The 21688-nt window shown below is 41.1% G+C and overlaps 1 protein-coding gene across 5 annotated transcripts in view; it reads right to left on the bottom strand.

The window, feature by feature from the left end:
• The window catches only part of sema6e (sema domain, transmembrane domain (TM), and cytoplasmic domain, (semaphorin) 6E), a 150012-nt gene that overhangs the window by 97882 nt on the left and 30442 nt on the right, over positions 1–21688 (bottom strand). For 3 of the 5 annotated variants that reach the window (XM_040030639.1, XM_040030642.1, XM_040030643.1), the window contains exon 3: positions 10966–11106. The exons of 1 other annotated variant lie outside the window; for it this stretch is intronic. The gene's annotated coding sequence lies outside the window, so the exon portion shown is untranslated. Of the gene's footprint in view, positions 1–1208; positions 1766–10965; positions 11107–21688 lie in introns of those variants that run through there. One more of the 5 variants, XM_040030641.1, reaches the window with a different exon arrangement.

Genomic DNA, 21688 nt, shown 5'->3' with positions numbered 1-21688 from the left:
GCGTTCAACTGGGATGCTTCATCACAGACTCCGACCTATAGCCTTCAGACCAAAGTCCATTTGTTTTTCCTTCTTTTCCCGTTTTCTATATCATCCAATTCCCTTTTTAGTTCTGTCCCCACTTCCCAGTGTTTTATCATCATTCCAATTCTGTTTTGTGCAAGCATACAGTCACATATTCGTTTACAAAATATAGTGCCATCTCAGTGATTTCAACAAAGCTCTTTGGGAGCCACACGCTAAAAACATGCTTCTAATAAACTTAATAAGATTTTATGTTTGCACTCTGTATGATCATATTATCTGCTGAATCACAGGCTAAGAAACGTGGCTGCAGTATCGATCACAGCTGGAGGCCACTTTGTGCATATACCTTACTCCTACCGCAGCTCAACTAGAGCTTCTTTTCTGTTGGAATGCCAGCACGCCTTACCTTTATCTCTGTCGCAGTTCTTATCTGTTTGTTTTTCTTTTCTACAAATGTCAGTGTCACATTGATCACTCAAACAATAGCAAATCTATATCTGAAAAGTTGGCACTGTGTCACATTGATCACGTAACAGGTTAGTAGATGTAGGTCTACTAATGTTTGTGTGATCAACGTGACACAATGCCACCATTTTTTGCACAAATCTGCAATCGTTTGCATGATCAGCATGAGACTGCAGGAAAAAAAAGATAAAGAAATACAAAAAAAAAAAAATTTGGTTTCAACAGAAAAGAAGCTGTAGGAATCAAAAATGGTGGCACTGTGTCATGTCAATCACACGAACGTTAATGTTTGCGTGATCGGCACGACGGTCGTGTCGATCACACGGTCATGTTTGCATGAGCAACATGACACAGTTCCAGTATTTCCAAGCAACAGACAAAGATATCAGCTCAACTCCTTCATAGTTGTCATCTTTCTTCTGGGAAAGAAAAAACTAATAATTACATGCTGTATACCCAGTATCAATCACAAGTTTCACACACAGATTATTTTAAATGAGCAGCCCGCATGAAAAACAATCAAATATCATTTATTATGCTAGCTTTTATACGTCCTTGCAAGTTATTTTGAGGTCTGTCCATCGAGAGGTTACAGTGTTTCAACTTGTAATCAATCCCATTCTAAAGAGACTTTGACTTGAGGGCAGACTAACGACTGACTTGTCTGTAGCCAAAGTGTTTTAGACAAGACTAATAAAAAACTGAAAATTACTTACTCGATGCCCTTTTGCAGTGTTCCAAAGTTGTGTGACGTCAGAATAAATTACAAAATAAATTTAGTCCAAATGTTTATCCATGTGAAGGGGCTTCTTGCTGTTTTCAGTTTAAAGTGCATCTTCCCCCCATCAACAACTGGATGGCTGGTCTGAGCAACAGTTTGACCACATTTCTCATGCTACCTCTGTAAGTGCTTCATGGCATTTCCTGCAGAGTGACATTCTCTCCCCACCTGTATGCCATTTAACACAACACTGATACATTCCACAACATTGTCTGCAAGATAAGGTATTCCCTTCAACTAGAGCATCAGATACTTCACTGCCAGAGACTTTCATTGTTCTTGTCTATTTTGCATCCACATTGCCATTTCTTATAAGAACTTGAGAGATGTCTGGCCCTAATGCTTTGCTAATATAGGGTAAATTATTTTTTAATGCTGCATTAATCCACTTTTTTGCTTCACTCTAATGCATTTTTTAAAACAACTTGCAAAATACGACTCTGAACACTCTTTAGTAGATTCGGTGTCAGTTTACATTAATTGCAGAAGAACAGTTCTGGCACAGTGTTTATACGAGCCATTTTCCCCCCCCCCATTCCCCACCCCTCATCTGCCCTCCCTCCCAAGTGACTCTTTATTTCTGTTTGAACAAAAAAGCTATTTCCTTTACAAAAGCAGCTGCTAAAACAAAAAGAAAAAAAGAAAACACAGCACTCGATGATGTCTACCACACATTTTCTTCTCTGTGGAGTGCAGTCAAAGCAGAACAGCTAACCTCTCACCTGGTTTTGTACGAGAGGCTCAAAAAGAATGTTGTTTTGCATAATATGTGCAGTGAAAATCAAAATCGAAACCATTCCAAACTGGCACATTCAGCAAAAAATGTTCATTATCAGTTTGGAACATCATCTCATTTTATTTTGTTCAAATTGTCTGAATCTGAATCCGTTTGAATCACAACATTAATGCTGACACTGTAAACCCTAAGCAGTAGGACATAACGCCAGTCAACGCCCTTATTTTCAACTCACGTGAGTTCTTTGCCTGAGTCATGACAGGTAAGTGAAATGATGGACTAACTCCTTCATGTTTCTTTGGAGCGTTTGTTCGTTAATGGCTGAGAATCAACCCTATGTCAACATACTGGTTGGTAGCAGCAAAGGCCAGAAGGGACCTGAGGTGGTGCTCACACCCACCACTGTGTTGCGGCCTGGCACGGGCCTGTGCTTTAGAAGGGAGACTCATGGAAATCAGCAGGGCTTGGCTGGGCTTCACTCCCGCCTTGGTCCGCTAATGGCTTTCCAAGTTTGCGGCTGCCATTTGTCAGCTTGACTGATGTCTGCTCCATGACGATTAATCTCTTTCAATCATCCATCTCTTCACCATCAGAGCAAAAGTACAGTGCTCCGGCATGTTGGACCAGAACATGGATTTGCTCCCCAAATCAACCTCACACAATAAAACACCTGAAGCTTCAAAGTTGCAGGTAGAGCAGGGTGTGTTTTGAGTATTGTGAGGATAAGGGGATAAATTTACTGCAGCAGAAGAGAAGACAAAACAAAAATGGAAAAGAAAAAAACTTGGCATTCTCGTCTTGTACATAATAGAAGAGCATCAGACACAGCCAAAAACCACAAAAAGCAAGACGAGCTGTTGAGATAGGTTGTTCCTATTCCTGGAACATTTTCAGTAGTCTATGAAGAAAAAGAAAAAAAATAGGGGTCTGCATCGCCCCTCTTACTTCATTAAACGATTCTTATTGAAGCCTTGCAAGCAGGATCCAAACAGGAAACATTAAGTCTCTGGAGAATAGAGAGAAAGTACAGCAATTCTGTCTGTGTGAAAGAGTGAAAAGACAGAGTGAATGAGGTGTGGCGAGTGAATATAAAGCAGTGAGAACACAGGGAGGAAAAGGAATAAAACATAGTTAGGGAGCAACAGTGTGAAGGGAAAAGCTAAAAGAGGTTGCAGTGCCCCAGGTGAGCCCTGTGGTGGGTCATTTCACAGCCCTGTAGGCTGAATAACACTGACAGGTCAGCTGGAAGACTCACTGCCAAGAGAAACTCACGACTGAAAGAAAAGAGCACAGGGCTGCACCTCTACACACAATTTCACACATAAAAACAGTACATGCAAACGCACACCTCCCCGTCTTCACCGCAATATAATTTCCTTTTCAATCTGCCGCACAGTAACCTAGCCACTGTTTATTGACCTTTACCATACAACTATTCACCAGGCAATCACTCCTTTGGCTCAAGACACAGAGATATAGCTCCCACTGCTCTGCCGCCTCAGTGCTGCAAATCCACAAATGTACAACTGGCTTCAATAGCTGCGTACATAGTTCAGGAAGTGCGTTTGGTGCCTGAGCGAAGGAGGAGTGCCTCTCTGACAGCAGCGATGATTGGATCATCAAAGAAGACAACTCAATATTATAACCACCATTAGTGCAGTAACAAATCAATTAAAGGGAATTACAGCACTAAAGGCCCGTGTTCACATGAGTGCCTGAGAGGCATATGGTTTCGCAGTCTGTATTCACAACATTATACTTGACGGTTCTCGGTCTTGCCCAAGCTGCTGTCATCCAGTTTCACAGGCATAACATATTGGCTTTAAAATCTTCAATTAGGACGATGCCCTTAAGGAAGGGCAGTATGAATAAAAGCATACAAGAGAAACAAGTCAAACCAGTCTCTCCTGAAGGGGGGAAAAAAAAAAAAAAAAAAAAAAAAAAACTATTTCAGAGATTTTATTTTATTTATTTTTTTTATTTGATTTTTATGTGTTGCTCCCTGATTTTGATCAAGCCCTAAAATGGAGTAAAACTCCCCAAATCTAAAATGACAGACTTCATCCTCACAGGTATTTTTAAAATAGCCAGTCCCAAATGTTCTTTTAGAGCTGGTATACTGGCACTGAACTTCCTCCTTTATTTCCTCTTTTTGTTGATCATGTTTGTAGACTTGGAGTCTAAATACAGACTAATGGGAAACTGTCAAGTTTGGAAGCCTTGTTTAAAAAAAAATATCATAAAAAAAAAAAAAAAACAGACTGATCAACAAAATCTGTTAGAATTTAGATTTTTGGCAATGCAGCTTTTTCTCTGTACACTGTGTTGCGATTATATAGCCAGAATAAAAAAGCAATACTCTGATCTCCACAGGTAAGATAAAAGTTGAGTGAAAATAAACGTAAAATTCATCTCAAACTGAAACGGGGAGCAATTTTAACAGTCACTGGTTTAATTCTTTTGAGACTTTTGCTGTTTGTTTCAAGGAGAGTCGAATGCTCTTCAGGCTTCTCATGCATGAAAATTAGAGGCGGTGAGGCGGCTGTGGCGGATCCATCGAGGAGGCAACCTCCTGCCGCCGAATGAATGTCAGTGACAGTGCAAGTCCTATTTGGCTGACAAGCAGCGGGGAAGCAGGTGGGCAGGCTGAGGCTTATCTGCCAAAACAGCCGGGGTTACACCACACCTCCTGCCACAAGAACTGCTACGACTCAACGGCTACATGCAGAGAGAATGAGAGGGCAGCAACATGATGGAAGAGACGTGAGAAAAGGGAGGTAGAGATACAGTAGGTTCGGGGAGGAGATTAGCAGCGTACAAAAAAGAAAAGCCAGGAGAATGATTAGATCCTCTGAGCTATAAGAAAGTGCTGCTTGTAGAAGAGGCAGAATACCAGAGAGAGTAGAACTGAGAAATGGTGAAAATGATATATGTGTGGGTACTGATATTAGAGATTTAGCAAGCAATTTAAAGAAAAACATACACATTTTATTGAGCCGAGGCACTTAAATGAGCTCCGCAAACACAGAGACATTAAAGACTAATCATAATATTTCCACAACCAAATCCCAATTCACACTGGATCCTTTATCACAACAGAAAACAAGAAAGAAAAAGACAAGAAATAAAAGATAAAAATAACCCCTCAAAAATTCCTTTACCTTTTGCTTTCTTTACCAGTGACCTGGGACTGCACTATTCACCCTTGCGTGTCCCACATAAACCCGTCTGCTGCTCTTATCTTAGGCTACGTTCACACTGCAGGTCTTAATGCTCAATTCTGATTTTTTGATCAAATCCGACTTTGTTTTGTCTGCTTGTTCACACTACAAATAAAATGCGACAGCAAACGCGCTCTAGTGTGAACGCTCAAAGCGGCCCGCATGCGCAAAAGAAGACGTCACACACAACGCGCTCTGTTTAGACCCAGAGCAAACCGTATTGTTTGACTGCTGGCCCTTAATATAAAGACTTCGGACTTTACGTTTCCCAATTTTTGCTTTAAGCTATTTTGTTATTTACATAATAATGTAACCTAATAATTATCCTTATTGCTGTTTTAGAGGAGCGGTGCTTCAAAGGACAGTCGCAGATTTCTGTCAGAATCTGCAGATTATACAGTATAAATAAAATGTTCACGTTTCTCCAACGTTGTCTTCCCAACAGTTTCACTGACATCTACACCGGATGGCCAGGAAGCGTTCGCGATGTCTTCTCGGGCGCTTCTCCTGAGCTGATAATTGGCTTCTGTCTTGTGTCAGTGACGTAAAAGACAGAGTTAATGCGACATGATCATTCAAACAGCAGTCGCTTTCTAAAACATCGGATATGTATCGGATTCAGTACCACATTCGAAAGTGACCCAGATCGGATTTGAAAATATCGGATTTGTGCCGTGCAAACTGTCATACCATCATCAGATATGGGTCGCATACGGTCAGAAAAGTCAAATTTGATGCGCTTTTGCCTGCAGTGTGAACGTAGCACTCCACTGCACCTTTCCCAAAATCATCTCCAGGGTTTCTGAAGTGTTGACTAAGCAGCTCCGGGCTCACTGTCAGGGAGCTCTGCTGGGGTTTCGCGAGGAAGTGTGAATGTGAGATACCAGGTGTCACTTTAATTGAGACCTTGATGCTGCCGTCTGAGCGAAACGGAAAAATTGTAGCGCAGATAAGGCGACGTTACACCTGTGTAAGGACAGCTGATTACACAGTGGGATTATTTTTAAATGAAGCTCAAAACAAGGACTTTATGCACCTAAATATCTCATCACTGCACCCAAATCACGTCCCCTGCAACGCAGAGGGTGAAAAGCATTATCCAAACAGACAAAGAGGATTCATTTGTGTGCTGCACGGAAACAGACTGTACATCTTTTCTGTGGTGTAACAACATTACAGCGGTTCCCATTCTGATTGATGAAAGTGCCATGTCTGCAAGCACCTCTTTTACATAGTGAAGAGCCTTCCCTGCAGCCCGCCATTTATCATCTGACAGTGGGATGGCTGTATTCATCTTAATGCATTGCAGACCCAAACAGGTCCCAGGTCACACACTGCTGCCATGAATCCCTGTGTCTGATTCTAAAAGAGGAGGAGAGATGAGATGGCCAGGGAGTTTTTGGTAGGTGCACAAAGATAGCAGGAGAACAATACTGTCACTTTAATGTTTGTATCGCCTCCTAGCACTACCTGCATCGTTGACAGGCAATCAGTAAAAGCTGTCCTAAGAGTATAGAATGTTTTACCAATTCTAATAGGGTAAAGCCACCCTAAAATGCATCCTTATGACGCACAACTGCAGCATACTTTGCGTGACTAAGACTAATTTCTTTTAAGCTGGATTCACTGCCAGAACTTTTTCCACTATTGACTAGGGCTGCCACGATTAGTCGACTAGTCACGATTACGTCGACTATCAAAATCGTCAACGACTGATTTAATAGTCGACGCGTCGTTTGAAGCTTTGTAAGATCCCAACAGACGCAGGAATAAGTAGCAGGGTTTAAGAGTGTAATAACGCACTGAAACAGAAGATGGCAGCACTGCATGTACAAGGATGCCAGCTGCCGTTAAACCCCGAAGAAGAAGTAGCTGTGTCCCAGAATTCATAGCGCAGCCCAGCTCAGTTTCCAACAATGGCGGCAGCTAGTTAGTTTTAATGTTACTCTTATTATTCTTTCTGGGTCACAAAATAAACGTTTAACATATTTTCAGGCGAGAATGTAGCTGTGTAAACCTCAAATATCTGCTCAGTTTATCAGGACACCACATATTTTCAAAAGCGCTCCGATGTTTTTGGAGACGTCTGTTACCCACTAGCTCGATAGCTAGCCGGGGGCTAGGTCACTAGAGCCGTGAGAACACCGGACTCCCGGCAAATCGTTTTCAAACCCACCGCCGTCTTTCGCTACTCAGGTTAAACATGATATATGAGTCACTTGGATAACTTAAAATGTTATTGTTTGGCTTTTTTTAGTATTTTATTTGTTCCTGAGTAAATCGGTTTGGCTGAGATTAAAGTTATAGTTTTTATACAGCTGAATAAACGTCAAGCAGACAGCTGATTATCAGAAGTGTGAGATGCTCCAGAATTTACTCCGGTGTCCTGTTATATTTTAGATAGCAAGGAGTTTATTAAACTTCACCGAAACAATCTGCAAATTTCATTAAAATTTAATAAACTATCATCTTGTCTTTATTGTTAGTTAGCACATACCTTAAACACTTAAAGCTGTAAGCTAATGATAGTTATATAAGAGCAGATGCTGCTGGTGCAATAAGCTGTAGTTTTACGTCCAATGGATGATGATGTGATTAGTCGACTAATCGCAAAAATAATCGGTGACTAGTCGACTATCAAAATAATCGTTTGTGGCAGCCCTACTATTGACTAAAACTGAGGTGCAAACATCCTCAAGACTAGTCCTGCGGTCTAGTCTTGAGGTGACGCCATGTTACTTTTGGCATTTAACTGTCCTGTACTGTTACAAATGCCAGCGTGTTGAAAGCTTTCATGTTTAAAGATATTTCAGGTAAACCGTGAACTGGAAAAACAGTGTATTAGAATAAGAGTTCATTCATGATCCAATTATGATTAAGTAATGATGCCTATATCCTTTCAAACTGTGGATTTGCAGAATTCTTACATCACAATTTCCACAGGGGGAGGAAACGCAGGTGGAATTAATGCTTACCAAGTTCAGACTGCACAATAACAGCCCAGTTATGGTCCAACACACACAACATAGGGTCTTGTTGGAAATGGTTAACGTGCATGTCAGTTGATTGTTTTCTCTCACATCTCTCATATCTGGGGTACATTATAATGTCCCTGCACAATGACTTGCATGTCACATTTTTATTCTCCCAAAAAATCTTCCATGACTGCTTCATTATCCAGTTTAGGTAGGTGGAACTGTGAAGCAGAATAGACAGCCATTATTATACGCACACACACACACACAGCTTAACTCTCTAGCTCGACTCTCCTTTCCACTGACATCATGCATGTCGTGAAAGCCAACAAGCTTGACTGACAAAAAGAAACAAGAAGCAAAGCTTTTATGGCTCTAATCATCTAATCTGAAATGTTGGCCATCATATACATAAACAAAAATATTGTGTGGACTGTGCTCAGCATAAGAAGTGTCCCAGTAAGCGATGGCAGCCAAGCAGCATGTTCAAAAGCCTGACTGCTGCTGAATGGATGCAGTCACCATTATGCAGCCTTGCTTTACCTATTGTGACAAGTCAGAATGTCGGTGTGAAAAAAGGTCCAAGTATCAGAAGCATGTTGCCACCACGCTATTTTACCCGCATGTCATTTCTGACCAGAGAACAGAGAGAGGGCATTGTGGGGGTAGAGAACCGTGAATGAGCAGTTTTCTTCTGTTGCTGCTGCTCGAGTTTGACCATGTCAAAAATGTTGCTGCTGGATGCAGAGCAGGCCACTGTGTAATCTGGTGAGAGCCGTGCAGAATAAATGGCAGCTGCTGCTGTTGTCGCGTCTCACTCTGAAAGCGCCCCAAGTCAAAATTCTCACACAGTAAATTAAAAGCACAATAATGCAAAGCACCCACAAAGAGATTGGAGTCAAGAGCACAATCATGATTAATTATACCCCAAAACATAACAAACACACCTTTAAGCCGTTTACATTTACTCACCATGACTAAAAGCGCTTTGATTTAAATCAGTTTATGCTCATTATTTATGGTTGTTACGCCATAAGAGTAAATTGAATCCTAAGTTTAAAAAAAATAAAGGCACTGAATATCAGACTGAGATGACATCCAACAATGTGAAAGCACTTGATTTTTCCTATGACACCTACAGGTTGCGAATCCAACTACAACTTCACCATCTTCCTAGTTGCATCAAAATCTTATGTCACGGGGAAATGCTTAAGTCGAATCACAGAAGTCTAAAGAACACAGCAAAACCAGTAATTAGAACAAGAAAGGGCTCAAGGTCAAAACACTATGCAATAGACATTCTTCTTTGCTGTGATGCAGACCTTGATTTCAAGACATTTCCTGCCACACAATAGCAAACCTCTAATCTAAGCTAAACACATGCAAGTGCAGCAGTCTATGGAAAATTAAAAACAGGGCGTGACATGAAAGTATCTTGAGCAAAATTAATTCCATCAATAAAAACTTTTGGACATTTCGTCAGTTTGGGTTTCGCATCACTTTTCAAAGCATGCACAGGTTAAACAGTGCTCATTGAGCTTCACACGCTACTTATAAATCACAACAAGATGTCAACATGTCCGAGATGTTTTGAATCAAGCAGAAATTGCGACTATAAAAGTAGTACACTTACGTTAACAATCTTTACAGGGAAGGAAAGTGACCATGACGAGTATAATTAAATTAACTCAGTGCTCGCCCACAGGATATTACAGCGCATGGCTGTTACCTACACTACTGAATTACAAGGGCACTAAAGCAAAGTGTTTGCCTCAGCAAGTGAGCAGATACTTCTTTATTTTCTTGCTTTGCCTGCTCTTCTTGGCCAATGGTGGGGGTTGGAGGGGGGGGTGTAATTGGCATGCAAGCTTCAGCTGGGCTGTTAGATGAGCCAGGTCCCAAGCTCGGGCACAAAGCACAACGGCTCTGCTGTGCCCACAAAATTAGTTTAAAGCTGTGATTCAGCAACAGGCTGAGACCTGTACAGTGCCACTGGTGCCATCCATCATGGCAAATCCATTTCTCTGGCAGGACAACTGAGCCAAACCGACACCCCCTCACCTCGCACAAAACACAGCATAGCAGCAGCTAGAAAGAAATATAAAATACAAAGGTTCTGATGGTTTCAGCAAATAGGGAAGTCTTGTTAGGCTGAAGATGACCATATATTACTAGCCCTTTTTTGTTTACACTTCCTCTCGCTCTAATCCTCCTAACACTCGGCAAAAATGTGCCTTCTCCAACACAGCTTAGATGAAAATAACACTAAGATTGCTGTTCACATATTTTGCCCCATTTCCGTGCTCTTCTACTCCCGACTTCAACATAAAAACTTTGGTACAAATAACAAATACTGCCCAGACACAGACACCAGTGTTATTTCTGTGTATGCACAGTAACGTAAGCCTGAACCCTAAGATCAAGACAGCAGTGATTTACACTGGTGTGAAGTGAGGTAAAGCTATTTACAGGATTTTCATTTACAAGTAACCGATCACAGAAAAAGATGGGATTACTTTGTATCATTAGTTTCCAACAGTATACAAACAAGAAACTACAGCTAATATAAGTTCACTTACTTAGCAGCTTTAATCAAGCTATGATATGAACATAAGGCAGAACAACGTTTGCTACAACTGATAAAGCTGCGTTAATACTGTTGTAGTTACATCTGATACTTGGAACAGTTAGCAATATTTCTCAAATTAAGTGATCTAACCCCATCAAAAAACAGCTGAGGTTAGACCATTATTGACTCACCAGCATCCAACTATGTCAGTGAGTCACAGCAACACTGGACAAAGACGATGGCTGGGATAAGAGGATGGCGTCGAGGAAGGTGGGGGTGGTGGGGGGGTGGTTTGCCAGCTGATCGAATCTTCTTATTAACTTTCCCCAGGCCTGTGGAGAGATAGAAAAAGGAAAGGAGGGAGGGAGAGGAGGAGGTAGGGAGGATTGGTTTAATGAAGACTCCTGCCGTGAGAGTTCGTCTGCCTACGGTGCGGCCCTGTGAATAAGCCTGGCAGACAGATGGGCTGAAGAATTGATCAGTGGAGACAGTCTACAGAGACCAGCACAGACTCAGAGGCTGTGTTTTAGTTGAGGTGAAGTACACAATCAAGGATATCAAAGACGATGAAATGTCACTGGAATTTACTACCAGTGGGAGAAAGCACTACAGTTAGAGGCACAAATGCGCAGAGGAATACAATCTAAATTGGAGTTTGATTTGAACTGACAGCAGAGAAGGGGCCATAAACTTCAAAACCAAACCGCGCATGCTTATTATTTATTAGACTGGCATGTCTGAAACAGAGGACTGCGGAATCAGTCCTTGAAAGATCTCCTCAGACTGCCGATTCTGAGGCTTTTTGGTATCTTAGCCCTTTGTCTCCCGGTTGTCCTTCTGAGAGCTGTCCCACTTTCAGCCCTGGCTCTGTGTGGCATCCATCTTTCACACGAGTGACAACGCCCCCCCCCCACCCCCACCCCCACCCCAACTCTGCACTGCCACTCTTATTTTCATCGTCTATTGTTCCAGCCCGGCACAGCAAGTCCCACAATTCTATCATCTCCACAAGCTCAATACTTGCCTGCACTGCTGATAAGTAGCCAAACACTGAGGTGATGAATAAATCACAATGAAGCACATACACATGTGCTAAAACCAGGAGGGGGCCAATTTATTTGGTGTATTTTTGGCTAGTTTGAAGAATTCTAGGACACATTTTGTGCACAGCTTCATGCTGTATTATTTGGTTAAGGTGCACACACCACTACTTATGGTAATGATGGATACCTCACATTCACACTATTTCACAATATTGTCAGTGTGACATGTGTGACAATTGTGTGACTAACAATATTTCAAGCTTTTTATTTGAAATTATCTCTCAAAAAATTGGTTCTGTAATTCTTTAATTTTACTCAAGAATTAATGCTCTAATATCAAATTGTTGTTCCATATCTAAGCTTTCCACCCTTTTTTTGAAATGAGGACCAACAGCAGGGGGGGGGGGGGGGGAAAGGAGGTCTCGCATTTTTTCAAGAGGTCCATAAACGCTATAACGTTAATTTACTTTCTTTGCAGCAACGTCCGATATTATGTCACTCTGTTTCTCCATTGAAAAGAGTGTTTAAGGTTTTGTGCAAAAAGGACAACATCTGAGCATCAAGTATAATAAGTTAAGTACAGCGCCTGTACCAAAACAAAAATATATATACTTCAAAGTCAGTATCCACTATTTGTTGTCTGCAATTTTCTGTTTTCTTTCAGTTCTGTACCCCCTGCCCTGCATGTCAGATTGCTCCTTGTTCTCACACACTAAATGTTTTCAGCTCTTTCTGGAAAGCACTGAAGGATGGCGAGTGAATATAGAGATGGGTTTTTTTCTTTTTTTGTTAAATCGTTGCTTTGATCATTACCAACATCAAACCAAACTAAATAAAAACAAAAAAAACTGTTTTTTGGTGTAACATTTTTGAAGAGTTACTTCAAATTTTAAATGAGCTCTGTGGTGATATCGACTGTGTGTGAGAGAAGTACATAATAAAAAAAAAGAAATCCCCAAATTCCCTTCTAATCTCTATAGAAATGCATGTACATGATGGTCATAGCATTCAGGGTCTACATACTAAGCTTCTCTATATTTACCAAATCACTAGCACAGGAGTGAACAGGATCGCTCACCTCTGTCAACTTTAGGCTTCAAAAACAGCTCCCTGCTTTAAACCTACTTTATTTCAGAGAGAAATCCTTTGCCAAAACCATCCTCGTGGCAGTTTGGAAGTTGTGCAGGTCTTCTTAGACTAAAGTCGCCCATTTATTTAACTGTTGCTTTGGGATCTTTAAATTTAACCAACCGGTTTACTGCTTTAAACTGACGGTAATTGATTTGGTCAGACAGGAATTCTCCTCTAAACCCCATTCTAAAAACAGCAGCTTTAAGGTTGAAATAAAAATGCAAAAATAATCACATCAGCAATCATAACATTCATGGTGGAAACAAAACTATCAAAGAGAAACTTCCACAGACACGGCCACTTTGATATATTGAGAAATATATTTAAATTTAAATTTAAATACGTCTTCATAAAAAATAAAAAAAATAAATAAAAAAAAAAATTTTAAAAAAAAATGAAATCAATCACTTTCGACATCATGTCATAAGACGGTAACTGACCTGACAGAGAAAGTTCACTGGGCGCCACAGATTCTTGTAGTTAGATCTGCAGCACCCCCGAGGGCTCCGACACCTCCAACAATTCAGACCTTACACTGTCACCATGGTTACTACTGCCTGACACCTCTGGCAATGGCAAATAGACTGACCACAGTGGAACATTTGAGACGACATTGGCAGAGCCCGTGTGCATCGTCACACAATAAAGACCTCAGGGCATGAGGGAACACTGAGAGCCAGTTACACTTAGAGAAAGCAAAGAACTTCATGGACAAACACGAGGGTGAAAAGGGGGACGGCACTGGCAGGGTGTCCATCTCCAGCTGGCGTAACGTGGAATGTTAATTAGGCCTGCAATAACAAGACACCACCCTCTTAAATGTCACATCCTCGTGAGGAGAGCAGGGGACGGCGAACTTCTGTCAGGCAAAGGGTGTCATGCTTTGTTTGCTTTTTCAGCATGGATTTCTCTTCTGTTGCCTCTACCCCAAGCATTTTCTCTTAACATTCTCCTGCTCCTGCCCTTCTGCTATGCTGTTTACTCTGTGATGAATGGCTTCATTTCAGGTTGAGCTCTTTTTTAAAAAAAAAAAAAAGCTGGAATAGATTACAATCAGTGCAATTGTGCAGAAATAAGACTCATCTCACTGAAAAAGAAAAAAAATAATTGAGGAGGGGGCAGCAGAGGATGGAAAATATAGAGTGCAACTGCACTTCACACTAATGCAGAAATTGTCAGACCCATCTCTGATGAAGGTGTTTTGGACTGCAGGGGCTCTTACAAAAAAGGTCTTGATAAGAGCGCTCAGGGGCCAGGAGAGGATGTAAACAAATATCGTGGTGGTTTGTAATGAGACATGACACAGTGAGAATACTGTGGCCTTTCAAATGGCAAGCCTCGTTATCAGTCTGGTTTCACAGCCTCAGAGGGACAAAGATTCTGATAATGGGTCATCAGTAACGAAGGGTTGGACAGAAGACCTGCTGAAGCTTAATATGAGAGGTTGCTGAACTACTGAGCTAATGTGGGAGAGACACTTTACACAGTGTGTGCGGTTTTACCATTGACATTTAAGTCTGTGGTTTTCCCGCTCAATCAGTTACTACATTTACTGGTACAGCAGCACACAGCTTCTTACACTAGCTATGTCCTTGTCCAACGTACCCGCCCTGGAAGCCAAAATTTGCAGAACAGCTCATTCTCCCGAATCAAAAGCAGCAGTGGATTGATTTTGTGAAGAGTCGTATTGACTGTGACTTTTTGTGTTTTGGGGTTTTTCTACAGATTTTATTTTTGAGAATTTTAGCCCTTATTCACCAGGACAGTGCAGCTCAGACGAGCCACAGTGAAACCATACTGTGACCATTTTACATTAGGAACTTCTCATTTTTATTGAAGCCAGCTGGAATTTAAGGATTATCCCCTTATTACAATTAAATAAGCTCATACAAACCATCTTCATTGCCAGCATTTATCATCCCAACCCACAGCTACTGATGCACTGCTCATGTGCATCCCAAATCCAAAAAAGTGTGGGCGCTTTATAGAAAAACAATGCAATGACTTGCAAATCCGAGACCCGTGGATCACGGTCACATATGGCTTCTTCTCTGCGTGCTAGAGCTTCAACCTGCACTACATCAGAAACACTTTGCCTCTCTAAAATGCTCTTTTTTCTTTCTTTTTTTTTTCCCCAATGAGCTAACTAGGTTAAGTGACATCTTGTCAGTTTGTTATAAAATGTTCCTCCAGCTCTCTCATTTCAGTGCCACTTATTATTTTAGTCTTTTGTTGCCCCATCCCAACTGTTGCGAGACTTGCTGAATTGAACTGAATTTCCATCAAATTCAAAATAAGCTAGTATTATTCATAAAATACTAGAATTGCACATAGTGTACCAATTAGGGCTGTGCACAAATGGGCAACTTAGTTCACGTAATTCTTTTGAGCATTAACGGGACTATTAAAAATAATAAACTGGCATATGTACATCAAGACTTAGCAACAACATTAGCATTTTACAGTGTTTCGAACATTAGAATTAATGAACTAGAATGGAATATTTGAATGATTAGATCAGCTACTGGCAAATAGAGACCTTCAATCATTTGATCTAATTAATTTTTTCCATTCATTCAAATTTGACTGGGTGTTTAATAACACATGAATCTGCCAAGTCACAAACCCAAAAGATATTAACGCTCGGAGTTCCCATTTCAGTTTCAGAATGTGCATTATCACAGTCTTATTATTTTTGATTATTTAAAGTTAATATAGCGCCTGAATGATGACCTAAGGAGACTATTCAATGTTAAGTAATATATGAATTACTTGAAATCATAATTGCCTCCCTCACAATTCAACTAAAATTAATCACATGTGGCAAGTGAATTGGAAAATGAATCCCTCCTGCTGGGGTGGAAAGAGAACCGTGATTTACAACAAGGAGGTTTTGTCCTGACAGTTCAATGATAATGAAAACTGAAAGGAACGTTTTAGTGGAGGTGAGACAGAAATGAGTGAGAAAACGAAGAATTTAAGTGAAAATCTTTGAATTACATCCTAAATTAAGGAAAGACACTGGAGCAGCTGAAAGGCTGTGGTGGGAGGGGTTGTCGAGCAACAGGGTTTCCTCTGCTCTGTTCCAGAAGTTAAAAAAAAAAAAAAAAAAAAATCTAAATATTATTTTCCATTCTCCAGCTGGGTGCCGAAGGAATGTGAAAGGAGAATGAAATAAGTCTTATGCAGCAGTGGAGCAAAAAAACTGTCCAGGGTCTAAGGAGTTGAACGGTTTACACGCTGGCTGCCAGCTTACATTTCGTCTTAGTGTCACAATTTGTTGGGGAGCATCACGGATGCTCTAAAAAGAGTGGGCTCTCTCCCAAAGCCTTCCTGGCGGCTGAAGAGTTGCTAAACGTCACTCACGATCATTCAGCCACCAGGGAGAGGAGAGAGTGAAAACACAGAAACGAGTAAAAAGGAGAAAATGAAAAGAGGAAATAGAGAAAGTGACAGGAATCGACAAAGAGGAGAGAGGGTTGATGTGAAAAAAAACAAAAAAACAAAGGAGTTAAAAGTTGAAAGGGAGACAGAAAGTGAAGAAAGAAAAAAAACACTTATGTATGCTAATCCTTGTCTCCTATGGCTCTTTAACCAATGTGAGAAAGGGTTAGAGCTGGGAATCGTGAAGGGATTTGCTATCCAAGCAAAGCACAAATAACTACAGGCCATGCTGAAGTATAGGAGTTTACAGACATCTTGATGCACGGCTCAGGTTTTGCTGCCAGGCTCACAGTTGGTCAGAACAAAGAGAGATTCTCTCTCACACACACACACACACACACACACACACACACGGGGGGGGGGGGGGGGTACTGTAAAACTGATGCCATCCAAGTGTACACGGCTGCTCTCATCTCTCATCCATCGGTAACAGAGAGCGTGGGAACTGCTTTTAGAGTGTTGAGCGGAGGTGGAAGACTGACCCTGACTTATCGAACAGTGCTCACAATGCACATCTTCATGCCTGACGTGGCCTTCAGCCAAATCCATGGCAAGTTTATAAATGGAACCCATCAACCTATATACATATTTCTCTCTGTATAGTTACATTATAGACACCATAAGAGCAAAAAGAGCATTGTTTGCATAACACAATGCACTTTTTTGAGGTTGTTGACGTATTTATGACTTCCCTTTGCTTTTTACTGTTACATAAATTAAGCTGTCCATTATTTTCAACTGCATGTACTGGGATATGACATATTAGTTTTATGATACTCGGAACTTGGTGGGTTTTGTTTGGGTTCTTTTAGCATTAAATGGTGAGAGAGGTCAAGAAAGGCACCATCTACCTGGTTCCAACTGAGTTCTTGTGCAAATGATGCTAACGTCTCATAACTGCTGCCTGTCAGAAAGAGCCACAGCGAAACCAAATGTTTTCTATCAAGTATCACTCAGTCTGTAGATTGGTGCTTGCAGAAGGGACCTTATACACAAAACCTGAAGTTTCCGTTCACTCACTTAGCAAGTGAAAGATGTTAAACATGCCATCAATACTGAGATGCTCCTCTTGTAGCATCCGTGAATGACAGCAAAGCACTGAAGAGGCCCCTTTCTCTGAGCTGACACTGCTGATTTGAATTTCAAAACATGATGTAAAACGGTGATTAAAAGCCAATTACAGCTTGTGCCAATGAAAAGTCAATTAAGTGTTTCAGGGCCTGTGAAAGGGTTTTTGCCAAGGTGATGACAGGGAGGAGCAGAGAACAGAAGAGAAAGGGAGGGGTACCAAAGAGAGAAGCAAAGAGAAAAAAATGAAAGAACAAACAGTTGAGCTGAAACAAGGACAGCAGGCAATATTTGCATGAATGTAGCATTAAACCATCAGACGTGTATATTTCTGCTGAAGAGACAGGATTTCTTTCGACTCTGTCATCATACAGTCATAAATTATAAAAGGTTGCTTAGAGGCTGCATTTAATTAAGAGTCAAAGCCACTGGAAATATGAGTGGGAATGTTTTCCAATAAAATCCTAATAAATAAATAAATAAAAATCTCCAAACTGCCACCCTCTTACACAAATGACTAAATTACAGAGCCCTAGAATTTCCCTCCTGGACAAATGTCAGCTGGTTGTTTCTGTATTTCTTAGTTTTACACAAGTAATAAACTGTGAAAAAGAAAAAAAGACATTAAAAAAGGCACTCAGGCATCGTTTTGCAAACTTCTTAATCACACGCCTGGATTCTGCGAGAGTAGCCGTGTTTTCCATGTTGAAATCCAGTAGCAGTGACAATGCTGCAGCACCACTGGGAGGCATGGCTGTAGCTGAATACAGTGCTGCTTTCCTTCATACCGTGAACCAATATTTAGTCCCAATAGGTACCCCAAACAGAATTTATTTATTTATTTATTTATTTATTTAAAAGGCAAGTTAGTGTTGCTTAACCTCAGGCTTTAATTATTGAGAAAGAAAACAAAAAACCAAACAAACAGAACAATCTTCAACTCTAGAGGGTTGTTAAACCATAATAAAGACACATGAAGTGAGAGGTGATCATTTCAGAGCGGTGCCAGCTTCAGATTAATGTCTTTTGAGAGGACCCTAGTTGTTGCTTTGCTGCCTTTTTGTGCTATGAAAAGCCCCAAGAAAAAAAACATGACTTATGTAGCAAGCTGCAGACAAGTTATACAGTGAGCCTACAACTTTGCAGTCAACAACTCCACTCCCCGCCTCAATTTACTTTGTCACTCCATCCCTCCCTCGCACAAATCACCACCAATCAGCTCATGCAGACAATCAACAAGATTCCACTCACGCACACACTAGCACAAGCACGCAACTGTAATCAAGCGAACAACCCACTGTTTACAACCCAGAGTTTTTCTTCCATGATCTGAGGTTTTGATAAAGGCTGTAGCAATAAAGACTGGAGTTATTTAAGGGAAAAAGATCAACAGCATATTGGTTGGGTCACTGACACTGCAAGGGCCAGATGGTCATCTAGTCTGGCTTGTCCTCTCTCAACAGCCTCCGTCTCTGTATCCAATTTGTTTCGTGTTATTTGCAGGAACAAGCGCTGGACTCTTGTACTCTTGTGTTTTTTTCCCCTACATGAACTCTAGGAACTTGTGGCCTTTCACATGTGCAGTATAAGAAAGATAGAAGCTGAGTTACAAGAAGCTGCTTCGGAGGAACCCTGAACCTCGTGAAGGATTTAAAAACAAAAATCAGCTGACAATCGATCATGAGTAAATACTGCTCACTACAACAGCTTTGGAAACTGGCCAAGAACTGGTTTATAGTTGCTGACTCACAGCACACGCCTAAACTTATTTATGTTGACAAGAACTTAATAAGTGCTTTTCATCTCAATGTTTAATAGGGTGTAGCCTTGCCTTCATGGACACGTCTGGCTGTTTTGAAAATTAAGTGTTGCCAAGATTGTAAAAGAGACAGAAAGAGAGACAGAGAGAAAGAAAAAGATATCACTTTATTTTGCTGACCAGTGCTGTCAGAGTACTTTATTGCTCTATGCAAAGTCAAACCTTCAAGAAGAACTGGCAGGCAACCTGTGGTAAATGCATCTTAGACTTTGTCCTACTAACCAGTTTTGCAAGAGTTCAATGCAACAGACAGAAGCCAACGCTTTTGCTGCCTCATTGAAAATCTTCATGCACCTGGAAGTGATTTTAAACCTCAACCACCGAGCACACATGAACATTTAATGACTGTGAGGCACGGAAGATTAGGACTCAAAGAATTAGGGACAGAAGCCCTAAAACAAGCCTTTAAATGTTAAGTTTTAATGTTAAATCTTAACTTTGCACTTGCTGCAAACTTGACACTTTCGATTGTTATTTCAGGCATAAGTCCTTATACGTCAATCGCATTTGTAATCAACAAATCAAACAGGGCGGTTAAATATAACGATATATATTGGATGAAGATATGAAAACGTCTATTGTTTCAAATTACACCATCATTGTTTCGTGGTGTCGCAAAATCAACTGTTACGGCAATATTTTTTTCATCGTTTTGATGGTACTGTAGTGGCTATATTCATTTCTTAAAGTTCTCTCTTTCTCTTATGTTTAATATAACTACACTACGGTTGGACAAGCGACTGTTTTTACGCATTGTCATAAATAACGACAACGGTAAACCCAGCGTGTGGCTCCACCGTCTGCTTGTTTATTTTCCACATAAACCTTTCACAATAGAGCTGAAGATCCTGTTGAGATTTTTCAAAATAAACTGAAATGATGAGAAATAGAAAGACAACTCAAAACAAGATAAACCTTAAACTCAAACGTTAGAACAGGCTTTTCCCAGCAGCACGCCGTGTAATAAATACTCAGAAAACGGCGGCCGTTACAACTTCTAAAAATGTATAGAGCATAGGAGCTACAGTGGTTCCATTCCACTGTTGTGGATGGCAGTTGGTGACATCAGTCTGCCTTTTGCTATGGAGATCTGCTGTGAGCTTAAGGGTCACTATAAGTAGAACCAGCAGCAGCAGGTGGAAATCTAATACATGTGCCACCACAGTGCGCAAACTGAGGCTGCAAGCCAGAATAAGGAGTGGAGCAGTCCAAGAAGGCGGTGTTGCAGTTTTCCCAAAGGATGACAGGCTCACTGCAGAAGCAGCTGATTGCACCGCTCTGTTATTTGTAACAATGCCCTGTTATTTATTTGCTGTAATGGGCAATATTTTACACCTTTGCCAATGGCACAGTCGTAATGCATACCTCTAATGCACCACAGCTGCGCACCTTTAATATTTTATGTTCAGAGCAGTCATGAATATTTGTCACACTGCATTTTTGCAACACCCTTTTGATGAACTATAGAAAGAAAATGTTCCAAAACAATTAAGACTGACGCAAATACTGTTGCTTTGTACATTTTTTAAAAAATATGTTTGAAACTGCTGCATCTGTTAAAACTCTGGGGGAAAAAGCTCTGGAGAAAAAAAAAAAGCTCTCTTTTTATTATCTGGCAGGTGTACTGACAGCTGATGGCTGTGGGATGAGTAGACAAGGAACCATGAAACAATAGAAGACAGATGCAAATTTATGTTTCTTCTTTCTCTCTACTTTATGTGTGATCATGTCCACGCTTTCCACAAGCCAAACACACCAAGAGCAGCCTTGCTGGAGCTCAGCTTTTGATCGTCAATGTCTGTCCTTTGGCTAAACGGGCTTTGATGGGGCGGGGGGCGGGGGGGGAGGACGTGAGTTGTTTATGTTGCTCAAGAGGCAAATTTAATTTAATATGGGCAGTTGTCAGCACACTAGCATGCAGAAGCCAGGCAACATCCCCTACATTAGCGGTTGTGGAGCAGAGAGTGAGGGGAGGGGGGGGGGGGGTGTGCAGAGAGGGCACTGAAACTGGATTTTGTTCCATTATGCATAATAACAATAGCCAGAGACCCGTGGTGTATTGCGGTAAGCTGCCTAGACTGTGGCCAAAATGATTCGGCCACAAGGAAAATTTTTGGTGCCTGCTGGGCCAAACCTTAAAAACTCTGCATGACTATCCATAATTTCTCTTCTGAGAAGAGAGAGTTCACTCCTAGCTGAAGAGTTCCAGCATGGTTCAGTTTTATTACCATTTGAAAAGGGAGAAGATGAGTGCAATAGCAGGGGGCACACAGACCAGTATGCTGAAAGAAAGGCTGAAGGGGTGCATGGCAAGGGAAGAGCGGCTGACTTGTTGAACTTGGCACATGGATGAGCTTCATCCATCAACGGGGCAGCGAGCTACTCCCTATTCAGGTTTTGCCCTTGAGA

The sequence above is a fragment of the Simochromis diagramma genome, unplaced genomic scaffold (assembly GCF_900408965.1).
Source record: "Simochromis diagramma unplaced genomic scaffold, fSimDia1.1 OVJJ01000361.1, whole genome shotgun sequence".
NCBI classification, from domain to species: domain Eukaryota; kingdom Metazoa; phylum Chordata; class Actinopteri; order Cichliformes; family Cichlidae; genus Simochromis; species Simochromis diagramma.
Note: the sequence above shows the minus strand (reverse complement) of the source record. Positions and strands in the feature narration are given on the sequence as shown.